Source organism: Cupressus sempervirens, chromosome 8 (assembly GCF_028749045.1).
Source record: "Cupressus sempervirens isolate cs-2001-9-10 chromosome 8, ASM2874904v1, whole genome shotgun sequence".
Taxonomy (NCBI): Eukaryota; Viridiplantae; Streptophyta; class Pinopsida; order Cupressales; family Cupressaceae; genus Cupressus; species Cupressus sempervirens.
Window position 1 is genome coordinate 7,646,422 of NC_143125.1, and position 17,964 is coordinate 7,664,385.

At 35.8% G+C, this 17,964-nt stretch overlaps 1 protein-coding gene and 1 long non-coding RNA gene across 2 annotated transcripts in view; both read left to right on the top strand.

Moving 5' to 3' along the window:
• The first annotated feature begins 799 nt into the window (after positions 1 to 799).
• On the top strand, positions 800 to 4,417 carry LOC149541297 (uncharacterized). The gene is made up of 4 exons (XR_016355126.1): positions 800 to 1,134; positions 3,907 to 3,975; positions 4,241 to 4,284; positions 4,372 to 4,417. It is a non-coding gene; the product is annotated as an uncharacterized LOC149541297 (long non-coding RNA).
• A 1,325-nt stretch (positions 4,418 to 5,742) lies between these two features.
• The window catches only part of LOC149541298 (basic transcription factor 3-like), a 31,949-nt gene continuing 19,727 nt past the window's right edge, over positions 5,743 to 17,964 (top strand). The window contains exon 1 of the mRNA XM_089796591.1: positions 5,743 to 5,996. The gene's annotated coding sequence lies outside the window, so the exon portion shown is untranslated. The remainder of the gene's footprint in view (positions 5,997 to 17,964) is intronic.

The window sequence follows — 17,964 nt, forward strand, 5'->3', positions numbered from 1 at the left end:
CAAGTAATTCACTTACTCATTCCACCCAGGACACCAACCAAAATAAATCATAATAAAGCCTAAAACCTAAGATAAAGAAACCAATGCCACCCATCAATAAACATTCAACTAGTATATTCTCTTTCAAGTCTTTAGATGAACTTTCAACCAAGAAGTATCAATAAGGTAAAGATTTTAATGTGACTTTAAAATCCAATGTTAAGACCAACAATTGCAAAGTTTTGATCTAGAAGACTAATTTTCCACCCATCTCATAAACACCATTTGTTCCTTAAGCCAAGTAACCATAAGAGCTTGGAATCTTGACCAAACAACAACCACCTTACAATTTGCATCGCAATTTGGTTGCTCCTCTAGTTCTTGTTTTTGAGGGTGATATTTGAGGATCCATTTTTTAGAAGGAAAATATTGCGGTTGGTTTTTGCTTGAAGCTAATTCGAGGGTATAGTCTAGATGAAGAGTAGATTGCAGTTTGTCTAAGGGAATACAATTGAGTCTAGATGTAACTGAGTTGTTGAGTTCAAAGTTCTCAATTGAAAGAGGCCAACAATAAAAGCAAAAAATGTTTAGAAAATGAAATCATTAAAAAACTCAAATTTTTGTCAGTAAGACAAGATATATCATTTGTTTAAAAATTTCTAGATAATCAATTTTTTTTTTTACAAATAGTATTTTGCTACCTAATTTAAAATGAAATCATTAAAAAACTCAAAGTTTTCTCAGTAAAATAAGATATATCATTTGTTTAAAAATTTCTAGATAATCAAAAATATTTTTTTACAAATAATATTTTGCTACCTAATTTGTTTTTATTATTATTAGCCGATACGCTTTCCCATTGGAGTTCACTCCAACCGGATTTTGTCTCATGCCGTTCGAAATTTGTCGCACACTAGCCGAAATTTATTGACTTTTACAAAAAAAAGCCGCCACTGCGCAACCTGGATTTTCCAATTTCACGCTGCAGCTGAACTTCGCTTCTGCTAATTCTGATATGTCTAGACTGGAAACTGCCCGGAACTGCCCTGGAAATGGATATCCTAGCCCAACAACAAAAAAAACCTGGTTCTCGGAGCAATCGATCGTGGCGTTAGAATAGCCGAATGGCTGCACTAGGAAACTGTGGCATTCCCGGTTAGTATACCAACCATTCTCTATTTAGACAGATTTAGCCCTTACCAGATCAATTACTGCTCTAATTGTAATCTTCAGCTCCAACTCTATCCTCCCATGGCGCCTCCAATGCTCAAACCTCCGACACATCGCACAAAAATTGAAGAGGAAATAGGGGAAATAGGGGAGTTTTTATGCGAGGAGATCATCTGCGAGGGTGCCGCAGACAAAGAAGAAAAATTGTTGGAAATTCACTTGGAGATAGAAAGCATCGAAGAAATTGAAGAGATTTCAACATAAAAAATGCGGGATTGTTCATCGGAACAACCCCAGAGAGTGCTAGTGGAGGAATTGATTGAGGAGGAGGAGGATTTGGGGGTTTGCCCATGCGAAGATCACGAGTTTGAATTGCCTTGCTCAGATTTGAAGGCAGAAGTCCACAAAGACATTGAAGCTGAGGAAGCCATGAATGGATTTGGGTGTGAGGTGAGCAGTGTATCTAGTGAAGTGGATGAGAAGAAAAGAAGCAGATCAGATGAAGAAAGGGGCAGAGAATGTGATCATGGAAATGCAAAGACGAAAATAGCGATGGATTCTGGTGCTGATGGTGGAAAGGCAGAAAGTGTGAAGATAGAGGAGGATTCTCAGCCACAGTGAAAGGGCGGGCTATCTTATCTTTTCTCATCGATTGCAGAGATTGCTGGTCGGAAGTTCAGACGAAAGAAAACAAATAAGCTAGAGTTTTGAGTCAATAATTTAAAAGCCTAGAGCCGTCATATTTAACGTGTGAATAGCCCATCAAATTGGAACAATGTGGATAAATTATGATGGCGTGATATTAAATTTACTGCAATGCGTAAATGATACCATGTGGAAACAGTTGAAAATGTTGAGTTTTAGATGAACGTTTTGTCTTAGTCGATTACAATTATGCAGAAGATTATCATTTGTAACAAAAGCTTAAATTTGGATTTATAATTTTAAATTGATAATAAGATCTGTCATAATAATTTAATAATACATAGAAATTTGATATAGTAAATTTGTTAAGGAGGAGATTATTAAGGAGGATTTTATCACAGCTAGTGCTACGCAGTCACTTTTAGATTACCTGTCTGAGTTGTCTTCATTGCTATTTATCATTTAATTTTATAATCAAATATTTAAAGGAAGATATCATATTTCTATTGTCTAAGGTGGATTGTATTTCATTATTGTGATATTAAAATTATTAATATTTAATTTGACATAGTGTCATTATTTAAAAATTCAATAAAATCAATTTCAAAATGCAATTTTTGTTAGGGTAAACGAAATAAGGTAAATGAAATAATCTCAATCAACATATCTGAAAATTGCAATCTGTTAGGCAAGCTCAAATTTAGGCTCAGAGAAACTTTCATATCAAGCTCAATTAGTGCTTATATTTATAATTATATGTAAGAATTGACAAATCAAATAATAATATTAAAAAAATCAAGTTAGTGAGTTGGTGACCACTAGAATGCTTATAAATTCAATTTAGGTCACTAACCAATCAATAATCCGTCTTTGATTCCCTTGTGCAAGTCATCTATAATTGTGATTCAGCTCCATAAATTTCCACCTCACAACCAATACAACTAGGGTTCACAAGCCAAATAAATTTGATTGAATAGCAGAAAATCACGAGTCTTTTCTTTAATACCACCTAACATAGTCATGGAAGGATTTTCGCTAAGGAAGATGGTCCCAACCATGAATGTAGAGTCAAAATAGTGGATTAAACAATCTCAAACACAAGGGAACACAACAAACCAACTAAAGTTATCTTCCCAATGTCATAGGATCATAAGATTTATATAAAATTGTGTTGCAATATGAAATATATAAGCTTTCAACACGCATGTCTCATTACAATAGAAATCTAGATCCAAATTGGACACCCTTCTTATACTAAAACACCACAAACATGATACAAGACCACAAGCCATGAGTTGGCTAGACCAATCATATTCTCCATGAAAGAAGGAAAACATATTTCAACTTGCAAATTAGGATGCAAATCCATAATAACTCATCTAGATAAGGATGAAATAATGTGTGGTAAAACAAGGAGGTCCACCTTAAACGTTGGAACATCAAAAAATACACCATTAAGCCTCGCTAATCATGGAACAACTTTAGAAGATTGGGAAAATCCAATCTACATGTTGGGATAAGAATAATAAATAAGACCATACCCAGACTTAAGAAATCTCCATCAATGAAGAATAGATCAAGATGTGAACCTGCTCCTGCATGTGATGCGATGTTGGACGTTGCACCGAGATTTGTTTCTTGCCGGCGACTTGGTGATTGTCAAGAGATGTGGTGATCGAGACTCGTATAACTCAAAGCTCAATTTAGAAGACAAGCTTTTACGAGAGAAGAAAGAGAGGGAAAGAAGGGGTCAATTCATACTTAAAACTCATCTTTAAAAACTATCAAATCAAATCAAGATACACTTGTGTGTTATCCCCTGAATAGTATCTTAGTCACCATTGGAACCAAATCTATAAGCATTCACCAGGGCTAATACCCTTCCCTAAATATCTCTAGCTCACAATGTGCGTTTTTGAAGCCCCAAAGCTGAAATCATTGCATGTTGAGAACAGGAGTCCCAATCTAATAATACCATTCAATGCATGAGTATTTTGGCAAGAACGATTTTATTATTTGTATGTTACTAATTTAGAATTGCTTCCCCACTTTCAACTAATTTCATTTCTATTATTCAGAAGTAGTGATGGTTGATGTGTCCTTGATGTGCAGGCTTTACCCTTTATAGATGCTTTAAAACTCTTCTCATACATGGAACAATGGGTATCTGACAGACATAAGGTAATAGAATTCTTTGAATTACTATAATGTCATGTATCAAGTTAGTTCCTTTTGTTTCTTGAATTGCTTACACTCTGTAGGGTCATTGGATATATTATGTTGAGATATATATTATACCGTTACGTTGCTGTATGAAAAATTGGACCTTCACATTGGACATGTAATTTTTTGTACTTAATGAAGTTCAACAGAACTGTCCTTTTTTGTCACATTGCTACATTGCTACTTCAAATACATCACAAGCAACTTGTTTCCATTCCTGCAGCTAGATCTGTCTTGACCAATCTACAAGGAATTCTTCGTAGCAAGGTGAAGGTACAGTGAGTTTTTTGTGTCTTTTTTTTCTTGTTGGTCTTTTTATTTTTCTTTAAGAATTTCCATCATGTCATTTTGCAGGGCTGTAAAGATGTACCAGGTTTCAATCTTGGAACAATGGATCACCTCAAGGTTTTTAATGGTTTTCTCACCTTGCTGGCTAATTTATTCATGGTTTGGGAGTTTAGTAAAAACTATCAAATCAAGATTTTGGTTTTACTCTAGCTACTTTTCATTTTCCCATAAAATTCAAATATAATCCTCCTTGTTCTTGTTTGCAACAATTAATGGCAGAAAGGTCTAATGCCTCGTTTAAGAATGTGACATCAAAGCTAATGCCCTTGTAGATGAGAATGAGCAGTGCATTGGAGACATTATGCGGGCAGGCTTTTGGAATAGGAGATATTTATTTGTTGAGTGTGTATATGCAAAGATCTTGGATTATTTCCATAACCAAAGCAAATGCATTTAGTCCTCTTTACATATTTGTTGGGCCAATACTCCAGGCATTTGGACAATTTGAAGAGATTTCTCAAGTTACCCAAAAAAATTGCATTTGGATGCTTCCCCAACTCCTCGCATTTGCAATTTGTTTCCCAGTCTAGAAGTTTCTTCAGGCACAGAGCAAAGTGATGACCATGGCATGGATCTTTCTAATTGACTTGATCCTCCACATTTTTCTTTGTTGGAGATGCATGGTAAAATTGGGATGGGGGTTAGCGGGAGCAACAATGAGACTGAACATATCATGGTGGACAATAACATTGCAGCAGTTGATATATGTAGCATGCCGCCCATGCTCAGATTCCTAGAGAGGATTGTCCATTTCATCTTTCAGAGATTTGGAGGCTATTGTTAAACTTTCCATGGCTTCTACGCTCATGCTATGGTATACAATAGATAGAATGAATTTAAAAATAGATCAATGCATAACTAATATATAATATAAATAAAATAAAATATATAATATCATATTATATATTTATAATTTTTTATTTGTATTATAATATTCTTTTAATACTTTTTAATATATAATTGATATAAAAATTAAAAATCTTATAAAAATCTTAATCAGACATAAAAATGAGTTCGTGTAATACTTTTTAATATATAATTAATATAAAAATTAAAAAACTTATAAAAATCTTAACCAGACATAAAAATGATTTTTTCTTTTTTTATTTTCAAAAGATTCAAATATTGACATATTAATGATGTATAGTCCATTCTAAAATCAATAGAAACACAAAAACTATACAATATTAATCCACTATTAATTTATTAATAATGCAACAAATATTTGTATAATGTCAATTTTATATGCTTCCTTCTATTATATATATCTTCAAATAAAAGCTCTATTGACTACCCTTGCACCTCCATTTTGATGCAAGTGCTAGTAAATAGACCTCATTACTATATATATATATAGACACACACCTCCAAATTCGTACCGTTTATCTCACGAAGACATATTTCTACCCACTCGTGGTTTTCTTCCCCGACAAAAAGGAAATCAAACACAGCGAGAAAATTTAGCATTTTGAGTCCTAATATATTTCTGTTTTCATTATTTTTATGGGTTTACCTTTAGGTATTCCATGGACCATAAGCTTATTATATATGGGATGGGGACTTCACGAATAAACAAAACCAAAACATAATCTTCGTTCGCTGAAGAGCACTCAGTCCAGCGACTCGCAGAGGTAACTATTTCGTTCTACTGTACTTTTCCCAAACGGTTTTGTTCTTTTTGTTCAGTCTGAAACCCATCTTGTTCTTTCAAATAAGAATTTTTTCTTTCAAAGAAGAAATTTGTAAAGGGTTTAATGGGCACTTTATAAAATGTTACTGCTTCTGTTAAGACCATTTCGTAATATCGAGTAATAGTTTAGTTTAGTATGTCTGACTGAGAGGTTAGCAGTCTTTAATGGTTGTTCAATGGCAGAAATATTTGTTTTTATCAAAAAGTTCGGGTTTCTTAAACATTTTGTTGAGAATGTGATCTTCTAAATGTGTAGTACCATGGTTGAACTGGTTGCGGGGTAAAGTGATTCATTTGTAAACGAATAGTTGAGGACAAGGCTCCCACACTGCCGTAAGATTGGCTTCTTAGTTCACTGCGAAGTCTGACAGTACTTTGGAGTATAAGGCTGATTTATTATTGGCAATTACTAAATGCCAATTTTGTTTACGAGACTTCTCTCGTAACGAAGAGGTTGTGATTTTCTGAAATATGAATAGAAGAGGTATTGGACTATTGGAAACTGAGTACTTTCATCATTAGTTTACATTGCAGTTAAGTGAAACACTACCTTAACGACGAACCCTAGGGTAAAAGAAAATCAAAGCATAATTTTGTGTTAGTAGATTCTACAACACTGCCTGAAACATTACATTTTAAACAAAGCTCTCTGAAGTTGTTTTGTTTTAGTTATAATTGGTGTTAAGCTGTAAGTAATATTACACATCACGTGAACGGCGCATGTTCAAACCTGGTAGACTTCTTAAAGATCAGGAGATTGCCATGTAAGTTTGAAACGAGTATCGTGCTTTTTAAATTTAAAATAAGTGGCAAGAACAGTTACCAAGAGACGGTGGTACTTGGAGAGCAGGGGACTGGTACCTAGAATTAAGAGACAGTGGATACGTGGTGACCCATTTTTTAATATAATATAAAATTTTCTAGAAAATATAATGACATAGAATTTTGAAAACAATAACAGTAAATAGTAAAGACAATTTATCCTCAGACCATTACAATAAACAGGAAATCAGTCATACAATATTTTTTCCTTTCATGAAGTTTACACAGTCAGTAGATCCAATCACCAGAACTTTGCATGGATTTTTGTATCATCCAAGATATCTGCATGAAACATTATGCAGGCTTAATTCATTTATGTCTTCTTTATTTTCTTTTTAACACATTTTTCCCTAAATCTTTTTGGTGGGAGATATCAATTTCTAGTCAGGAAACTTAAGAGATGGCAGGCAAAAGAACCTTTGTGTCGAGAAGTTTCTGGAGACATCTCTGGCTCTGAAGACGTGCCTCTATCTGTGAGATGTGTCCCAGAGGGTGGAGATGGGTCTCCAGGTAACCATGGTGGCAAGCGATGCAAAATTGCTATACCCAGTTGTAGAGTTGTTGAATTTATTTTGGTGGGACTTTGAGAGAGAAGAATTCATTGTGATTATAGTTGAATTGTAGGTTTGTTACAGGTGTTAGTACTTATTAGTTATTTGCCAGCAAAATTTGAACCATAGACGAAAAAAATCCATGTGTTGTAACTTTAAAAATTTGAGTTATTATCAGTAAATTGCTGCTTTCACTATTCTCTGCCATTTTCAGATACATGGTGCTCTAGGATTGAAATTTGAAGGTATAAGGTTTATCTACTGTCCTCATTTTAGCTTGTCTATTGATTTGTTTTGCTTTCATTTAGTTGTTAGCGTGTAGACTGCATTGTCTTGAGAAGCAAGCTATGGGTCTCCCCCGCCAACCCCACACGCTATTAAACTTGCCGAGGTTTGAACCTTTGTTGTTTGTTGTCTGACAGAAATCTCCTGTCAGTATGGCTAGATGCCCGAAGGACCTTTTTCAAGTATTAATAAGTTTGGTACATGTTAAATAGAAATGCTTAACGGTATCCTGCATGACAGATTATAATCCCTCTCTCCTCAGGAAAATGAAAAATGATTGTCACAACTTAGACTTGACAAAGTATCAAAAATGAGGAAAGTGAGAATACAATTGTCAGTGTATCTAGTTACAGAAATACGTTTCAAAGTTGTACATTTAATGTAATTTACTAAATTTAGATAATGATGTCCTCTAGTGGCCATTAATGTCAAACCAGATCTACAAGAGGTCTATCCTCTGAGCGTGGTATAGGAGTATCAAGTCCCATTTCCAACTTTTATCAAGATAATTTATGGTTCATGAAATAGCAATCCCCAAGGCTTTTATCAAGATAAGTCATGGTTCATGAAACAACAATCCTCAAGGGCCAAGACGGGTAAAACTAAGATAAGAAATGGATAATATAATCACCTGAAACTGAATGGTGTATGGAACACTTGAAACAATGTTTATCAGTTACTCTTTATTGTTTAATGACTTGAAATGAATTATTTATAAAGTTTTACTGGCTTTGGTTTAAAACTGTTGAGGTCTGTATCTCATAAGTTTCTAAATGATCTTATAAATGCTATCTGGTCTTGATGCTTCTGTTACTGAGTTCTGCAAGAACCCTGCTTGAACCGTGACTGGTTCAAATTGTGTATGGCTCTTGTTCTGGGTCAGGGGTCGGCCATGGTTCTCCCCTTATCATGTGGTTTGGTCCAGGTATTCCCTGATATATCAGGATTGAATTGAAGGCCTGGGATAGGATTGTGGGCAAAAGTGGGAGAACCCATTCAAGGCCAGAAAAAAGTCATGTTTTAAATGAAACAGAAAAAAATAAAAAATAAAATCCCAACAAATGACCCTTGTTAGTCTTGGACTAGCTGATTATTTTGAGACTCTCAAAGAAGGGCAATATGATGACTTTTTGTTGATTGTCCCCGTGCAATGCACAAATAATAAATATAAATAATTTGATTCATCTTTCACATTGAAATATTGATTATCAGCTATTTCTGTCTTTAATTTTGTGGTTGAACCCAGCTGCACATAAAATGGGTATTGTTTTTAGCGAACTCTTAGACCTGATGTTCAAATGGAAACATGGCAGCCAACGAATAAGTAAGAAATTTGGAGCTGGCTACATTTGGATGACTTAGAGGCAAGTCTAAAAAATAGATATCCTTGGTTACCATATTGTTCAAAGTTATGAACTACCTCAAGCAAGCATGGGATTTATAAATATAGTGCATATGAGAATGAAATTTTCCCAAGTCTATAGCTCTTGAAGATGGCATCTGCAAGTGACCATTGCACATATTGAAGGTGGTGACCTGTCCGTCGCTTAAGGGACTCTCAAATTAGATCTGGAGTTATTTTCTTGGTTGGGATGTTGTTTTATAATTTACAAATGGAACACATGATGCGAGTATTAGATTCTTGTCTCAAATCATGTTCTTTACATGCATACAAATCTGAAAGGGTGATTGATCTGTACAAGAAAAATCCTTGCCCTGAATGTCCCAAATTTGATGCTTATGGATTTGAAATGATGCTAACCATGAAGGGAATAATAATAATGTTCTGCACAGGGATCCTGCTGGTTTTGAAACAAATCTGTTGAGGTTCATATTGCCTAACTGGTCTTATAATTCTATCTGGTCGTGTCCCCAACTTCTGAAAGCAGGAGGTTACTAATCAGACCTGATGCAGAGGGCAGTCTTTGCTGTAGAGTGTATCTGAGGATGATGTCTTACTTAAATTAAATCTGCCATGAATTGTCGTGATTTTACACCATTCAAACTGACAAGAGTCAACCCAGAGTTATACTAATGGGTCACTCAAGAAGAATGTAGCTTTCTTCTACAATGAACTGGAGTATAGAGTTCACCATCTGATAAGCTTGGATAGGCAAGCATAGTGAATTAGCTTAAGTGTTGATGGTTGTATCGGATCCACCCATATTACTTTCCTTTAGGCCTTGCAAATCTTCTAATAGGTGCTTTATACTACTTAAAGGGGCAAGGAGGACAAATAGAAAATTTACAGAGCAGCAGGGATCTCTCTATGTCTTATCAAAATTCTACTGCAAGGTAGTAGCAACCTTGGTTTTCTAAATAAGATTGCTTTTTTGTCTAGTAAACTGCATAAAAATATGGAGGTGTAGAAAAAATTATATCTGTAATGATCTTGGTGATAATGACGTATGCAGAAAGTCTTGTGCAACAGTGTTAGGACATTTCCCAAACTTAAATGTAAGATGACCACACGTGGAACTGTTTTTTAAAAATGTGATTTATCAACATAGGTGAGAGCAAACTTGATGCGAGTATAGATCGCTTGTCTCAAATATGGTCTCCAAACTCTACACAGAGAAATGAGGGATTATATGCAAACTTGCAAAGATGAATCTTGCCTGTGAATGCCCTGAGATCATAGCTGAAAGCACCATCTTTCCAACAATGTCAATATTTAATATTCTTGGCTTGCCTTTACTGCAGGGAATGGAAATTAAAGACAGTTTGGAAACAAGTGCAACTTGGTACTTGAAAATGACACCTTCTATATCAATGACACATTAGAAATCAAGTTATTCATGGATGATTCCTTATTGGACGCTCTGAAAGCGACACCCTTTCTCTCTTGAAGATAGCCATGCTCATTTTAAAATGAAACAAGCACAGTAAGTTACTTATGAAGAAGTTGAGTGTTAAACAAGACAATGTCATATGCTAATAATGGTAGGAAGACAGTGAGGACCTAAAAGACAATACGGCTGCCTAATGAATAAATGTGATAAGTGCTCTTGTATTTTAGAGAGCTATTCTGTTACCAAATAGTTGTTACTTCAAGCATGTGTATTTGCTGAAAGAGTTTCCTGGTTGTTACCTTAAGTACTAAATTTGTGTTTACAGTAAGATTGTTTGAGTTTCTTTGCAATACAGGTTAACAAAGTTAATGCTTCAATACAAGCAGTAATATATCTTGACTCTGCTTCAAAGTCCGTACGGTATCATATTATATTTTGTGGCACAACTAGATTAGCCCATAATATTTGGGTCACAGTTCATTATGTCTTGAAAGTAACAATTTGTCATCTTGTCCTGGTAATAAATATACAGGTCACGTAAGAACCCTCAGTTTGGAGAATAGTGTTACTGAACAGATTCTTGAGTCACTAAATTTTGAAAAGAACTATAAAATTAGAAATAGAAAATTATGAGATTGTATAAGTGGCACCTACATCAGCAATATAATATCATAAAATTATTAAAAATCGTTGACAATAGAAATAATCTTTTCCATCAGAATGTTAGATTTCCTCTAATTATATTCATTTGGTACCTTGAACAAAATGTAACAATGTAGTGAACAATTTCTATCTCATAGATTTCACATTGACAATAATTTAAAGGGTATATTTTGCTAAATCGGCATGGATGGGAGTGATGTGAACTTTTAAAATTTTGTTGCTACTGGGCTTTGTTATTTTTAGTGTATTAAAGATGCTGTACAAAAAGTGATACATTAGAAGGAGCTACTTCCCCAATTCAAATTAGAACCAATCACCGAACATTAAAAAGAACAAAAAAATGCCAGCGACTTTGGACAGTTACAATAGTAGACATATGAAATGGGGCATACTCAGTCCCATGATGGATGATCCTAGTATGTTGTTACTATTTTTTGCCTTGTCACATTCAAAGGGATCCAAAGAGGGTTCAATATCAGGTTCCACATTGATAATCCCATTGGGTCTTAGGATTCTTCCTCATCTCTCTGTTCCTGTCTTCAATATTTTCCCTGGTGATCTTTTTCTCTTTGAGGTACTTATTAAGCAGATCTAGCTCTTCTTGGTTCAATTTACTCTTCCCTTAAGGAAAAAATGAGCAGTTTTTATATCAGCTTTGTACATTTGCGTCATACCTTCCTTCAGCAGCAACATTAGCCTATCTTTAGGAATCTCCATTGTAGCCAAGACCTATATCATGATAAAAAAAAAAAGTGAGTTTGCATTCAAACTCGGTAGGAAACCTCCTTTTGGACTGAAAGAACTCTTTGTTCCTCTTTTTCCTCCATAAATACCAAAGCACTTCAATAGTCAAAAATTTCAAGATTTCGTTAAATTTATCTACATACCCAGCAAGAATCTCACTCCAAGAAAAGCCCCCATTAGCATTCCAACTGATGGGAAGACCAAACAAAAGAGACCAAAGAGCAACATCATATTGACACTCAAAAAACAGATGTTCAAAAATCATTTGGGTTTTGTTACCGATGGCTTATTTAATATTTAGCAGATATGCTCCATTGAAATTCATTCAAAATGCAAGGGTGAGAAAAAATTATACCAGTATTATTTAAACGGGTACTTCCTTAACCTATAGTGCGCTTTGGGATAATCATCGACAGTTTTATGTAGATAGTCTGGTTGGCAGAGGAGAGATACATGTCTTAATTATGGCATATATTGTAGGTAGTGGTGTGTTTGTTATCATCATATTTGTGAATATTATTATTTTTATTAAGGACTATTGAAGGTAGCCCCCTTCAAGTGGCTTTCTTTTGGAAGTTATCCCATTGAAATGACCTTTCATTATTAATTATATGTAGGATATTTTCTGCTGTATATTTTTTGTGCAAGTACCATTACAAGTGGTATTTAGAAATGATCTTGGCATCCCACAGGCAAGAAACAAGAAGGTTATTTATTTATTTAGGCGGATAGACTGTGAAGTGCTATCTCTTTCAACTTAGTGGTTTTTGTTTTGCAATTTAGAATGCTGATCAAGCACATATTGGAGTTGATACAGTCGAGATTTGAGATCATTCGAAACAATTTTGATGTTGTTATTGCAAAATTATGGTTTTCATTAAATTTGCTGTTAAAGCTGCAAATGAGCAATTTTCATGCAGTTTTTCGGAAAAGTGTGTTCTAGGTAGAGGTAAAAGTTTTAGTTTCATTTTAATTTGTTTTGGATTAGTTATTGTGGACAATTTTTGTGACACCATGCTGGAAGCTTCAAGAAGAGCCAAAGTAAGGAATCTAGATGGTCCTAGAAGACCTTGACAAGAATGATTTGATATTAAAGAAGAGGGGTCCCTGAACTATTGAAGATATGAAGGGAAGCAAACACCAAGGTTAAGGAAGAAATTTTATGTGAAATGTTCGAGACTATGAAAGGGGTTCTATGAAAGAAAATATTTATATGATTTTCTTACAATCAGCTTACTATTAGAATTGTATAGACTTCCAATAGGAGGATTCACACCACAAAACTTGGGATGCAAATTTGTCTTTAAAGGGGCATGAACTACTTGTTTTGATTTCGATCTAAATCAGTGATCATCACACAAATAATTCTATCACCAACTCTAGGCTCTACTTCATGGAATCAACTATGCCAAATGGAACCTATCAACAATTCCATGATCTTCACCATGTTCTGAGTCAATAAGAGGTAACTGTTGGGACGAAAAATTACATGCTTCATTTCTGTCCCATTTTAAAATTTTGAGAAAATCAAGCCCTATGAATGCCTTTTTGATGAGATTGTACCCAGCTGTCCGTATGAGGCCTACATGGTGTTTAATGCTTATAACACTTTCCATTCAGCCTGTCCACCTGTTTCATGAAGTTAAAACATCATTCTGAGCTGTTTCGTGAAGCCTTGTTTTGAGCTAGTTTCAAATTTGCATTTTCACCTAAGAGTCAAACAGCGACAAGACGCTGTGTTTGCCATTGAATATCTCGCACCCAAAAATGTGTCATGACTTGCCACTTTGAGATTATCTAGTGTCCATACCCAAGAACCTACGTTTCAGATTTCGAGTCGTTTCGAGTTCGTCTGACTAGGTTTTGAATCCCTCGAAGTTGGTCAGTTACCGTTTTCATACTTTTGCACTTTGCACACATTTTCGGGAAGTCCTGTTTGACGTGCTATAACTTTGACCCAGTTGACTAAAATGCTAAATTTCCTTTTGCGTTGCATGGTAGACGTCAGAGACTTCCTATGTTTCAATTTTTAAGTCTTGACGAATCCGTTTGATCAGTTTTCAAACGCGATTCCAAACACAATTTATGACTTTTTACTGGTGTCAGCACTAGCAGATTTATCAGTACCCCTGTTCGTGACATTATAACGTGAAATCCGTGATTAACAAGATCGAATGGATTGCATCACTCTGATGTACTCTGAAAATACTATAAGTTTGTCAGTTTGTAAGTCGTGACGAATCCGTCTGCACACTTTTCCAGGTCAATTCCATTCGCAAAAAATGCTTTATGTCAACATGTCTGGTCTGCAAAATTTTGAGTAGCCAACTTTAGACGCTCGCCAAATGCGTCCTGTTATTCGTCATGAGCCGAAACTATAGAATCATACTTTCCTCATGGCAAAATACTAGTGCCCCAGTTTTCGTCTTTCCAAGTGTCAGTTTACCCAGTTTTTGAAGCCGATTCTGAACCCAGTTTAGTGTTTTCTGACTTGTTTATCTGCAGGTGATTCTGAGAGGTCAACTTTGACAATGAATATCTTTTGACCCCGAATTTGTCATGAGAAGAGATTTGATAGGATGCAAGAATGAGAAGTAGAGATTTAGTGTGTTCAATTTTAGGGCCTGGTCAGTTGTTCGGGTCAATTTTTAAGGCCAGTCAAAAGACCTCCTGGCATGAAATTGACGGTTTGCAAGAAGAGATGAAAATGAGTTTTAAAGATCAGTTTGTGCTCAAATTCATTCCCAATCAGTATTAGATGTTCAAATGATCAATTTTCCAGCTTAGGTGTCCGAAAACGAAATTTTTTTAGTCGGACCCACTTTGGGGCTCGACTGATTCCATCAGATGAATGGGATTATATATGTATTGAAGAAGTTCAATTTGCATTTTTTGCTCATTATAAGGGTCCCCATGATATTATTCATTGGTTCATTCTTGAAGTAATTAGTCATCATATGAGATGTTATTCATAAATGACCAATTGTTTATAATGATCTTACACTATATGGGCACGAAGCCATACTTTCATTTTTTCATATCTTGTGCTATAGTGACTGAAGCTATGTTCTCATACCTCGGGTGTGGGGTAGAATATCTAACCAAAGTAAATAAGAAACAAATAATACACAATGCCCAGAATGCTGAGGAATCCCATGCCAAAGTTAAGCAAATCCGCTAGTGAACAGAAGAGTAACCCACTTATAATAGAGGACGTTGCGCAACAGATCGGTGGACAGTGAACATGTAGGCAAATAAAACAAGAAAGCCCATGCCACCAAAGAAAAGAGACCTGTGTGAGAACAGAGGGAGCCGCCAAGTTTACAAAGGAAGCCATAGTTTTGAACAGAGGATGCCATAGCAGGGATGACGATTCTCAATGAGAGCATCCAACAAACAGGCAAGGGAAGCCGCCCAACATTAAGATCCAGCGCTGAGCAAGGACAAAGATTAACGCAATGCCTCCACCACATCTCATGCAAGGACCAATGCATAAAATGAAGCCGCCTTAGATAAAGCTGCAGAAGCCGCTAGTCTTAGAAAAGAGCAAACCACGAGATATAGGAAGAACCTCACGCATTTGAAGAAGCCGGCTAGCAAGGAAAGTTCAGAACATAAGCACATGTCTTGCAGGGGGATCATGGGTAAAGAACGCAAGGCCATGGCAAGAACAGCCCATAGCTGTAAAAAAGAAGCTCCACGCAACAATACAAGCAGAACTCACGCCATGTTGAAAGAAAATCTCATGCCTGATAAAGAGGCAGCCCGTCCATGAATTTGCAGTGAAAGAGCCGCACCATTGAAAGAAAGACGCAGAGCAGGGAAAACACTGGCAATGCAATGTCCCACACGCATTATGTGGATGTCTTTTTATAACCCAATGCTTACATAAGAAGGTGTCTTGAAAGACACGGTTTTTATAAAGCTCACGCTTGTGCAAAGGCCCCATTGATGCCGTCAGCAGGACGAGAAAGGTTAAATTTTGACCGTGAAAACTCAAAATAGAGATGATGTCAGCAATGTTGAAGGAGACTGGAAAAGTGAGAAATTCGGCTAGTCGCTACCTCGCTAGCCGGAAATTTCTCGGAACTTCGGCTAGCGAAGTAGCGAGGTCGTCGGGAAAATTAAAAAATCTGGTGGATACAAACTATTTGCAGACGGAGGAATGAGGAGTGAGAATGTGACACGTGGATTGTTGTCGCCATTTCGCCAAACAGGTTCTGCATGATGAATTGTCATAGCGAGATGCCGAGTTCATGCCACGAGCGAGATGCTCACGGGTTAACCTCAGCGACATAGCGAGGGTTGATATGGCGACAACACGTGGCGGATGATACAAATCGAGTAGCCAATCAGGAAGCGCCACGTGGCGTTAGTCAAAATAGTTTGACCTCGAGTTCTGTGGGGTGAAGGGAAATTTGAAAATAATAAAAATTTCTTTTTTACTATTCATTTTCAGACTAGACGTGCATGATTTGTTTTAAAATCAAAAGGGCATTTTATAAAGTTTGAACCTTAACATATATTAAATTTTTCGAAATTTAAAATCAAACAGGGTGCAAGTCTGAATTTTCAGCCAGAGGAGTGTTTTTCAAATCGAGATTTTGGGCGTTTTTGGAAGGCAAAGTATGCTTTATCATATACCGCTGGAATCGTGAGAATCCAAATTTTCCATTTCTGAAGTCAGTTTTTGCACAGGTGCTTCCTGGTTTGACCTATAGCCAGAAACGTGAATTTTGAGGCTTTCTCAATGGAATGGGTAAAAAACTGAAAATCCAGTTAGAGGATCAGTAAAACTTGGTAAGAATGCGGTTGGAGTTCACTTTTCTCACATTCACTCAATTAACCCGATCTTTGCCAAGCATTTCAATGGGTAAATCAGATATTTTAGTGACTCAGCAAGTTTTCATCATTCAGAAACATACATTTGCAAAGCAGTTGCAATGTAATGATGAAACAGAAATCAAATTAGATGGAAGAAAGAGGTTAGAGAGAGTCTTTACAGTTGCAGGAGATGGATTTCTAAGTCGACAGATGGCAGTCGCATGTGAGATTTGGGAATTCATCTATCCTATATTATTCTTTCTTTCTTCCATTTGAAGGGTTCCAGTCTTTGGAGAAAAACCAGTCACTACTGAGATACCAGATTTTGGATCCAGTTTTGATATGTCCCCATACTGTGATACCACATATTTCTTCAGCAATTTCTCTTCTATATGAACAGCAAATTAAGTTTTATGCAGATAGTTCTATTCTGTTAGGTGATTTATGAGTTATTTTCTATATGTCTTTCATGTATTTGATTTCAATGAAAACAAATAAAGTGCAGCAAAGGGTTTCCAAATTCAATTTGAGTCTTGTCTCTTGTCTATGGATCTGTAATCTTTCTAGTTTGTGATCAAGGATCATAGATTAGGTTGCATCTCGTTTTGGAATGTATGTGGTTAAAATGTCTTGCATATGGATCAAAGAGCCATGTAATTGCTTGGTATTTATCACAGGGTTTGCAGATTTCATGGTGGGATATTTCAAGTACGAGATTCAAATCTGAAGCAGATGTCTGTTCACAAGGTGAAGGATAGATCAGGGATTTGGCTGTAGTAATGTGTCTCAAATTTCCAAAAGATGTATGGTTATAATTCATTTAATTGCCCAATAGATAAGGCACTGATCAGAATTAGAATCATTAGATTTTGTTGCTCATATTTGGGTCTTGTTGATATCAACATATTAAATCAATATTCATTTTATGTTGAAAGGTATTCAAAGTATAACCCGCACTTAGCTTTCCAGTTTCATGAGTCATGTCCTTAGCTATTTCATGCTTGTGATCTCCTAGTTAAGCATAGAAGAATTAGGGGTTTTTATCTGCATTAAATAGTTCAGGGATATGTTTTCCACTAGTACGGTATCAATTGAATCTCAGGTCTACCCGGCTAGGTTTTGCAGAGCCTGGAGAAGAAGAAGGGTCATGCCTTATAGTTGGCCCTGTGTCTGAAATGATATGTTGATAATGGGAGTTAGCTGCTCCTAGATGTGTCATATTCTCATG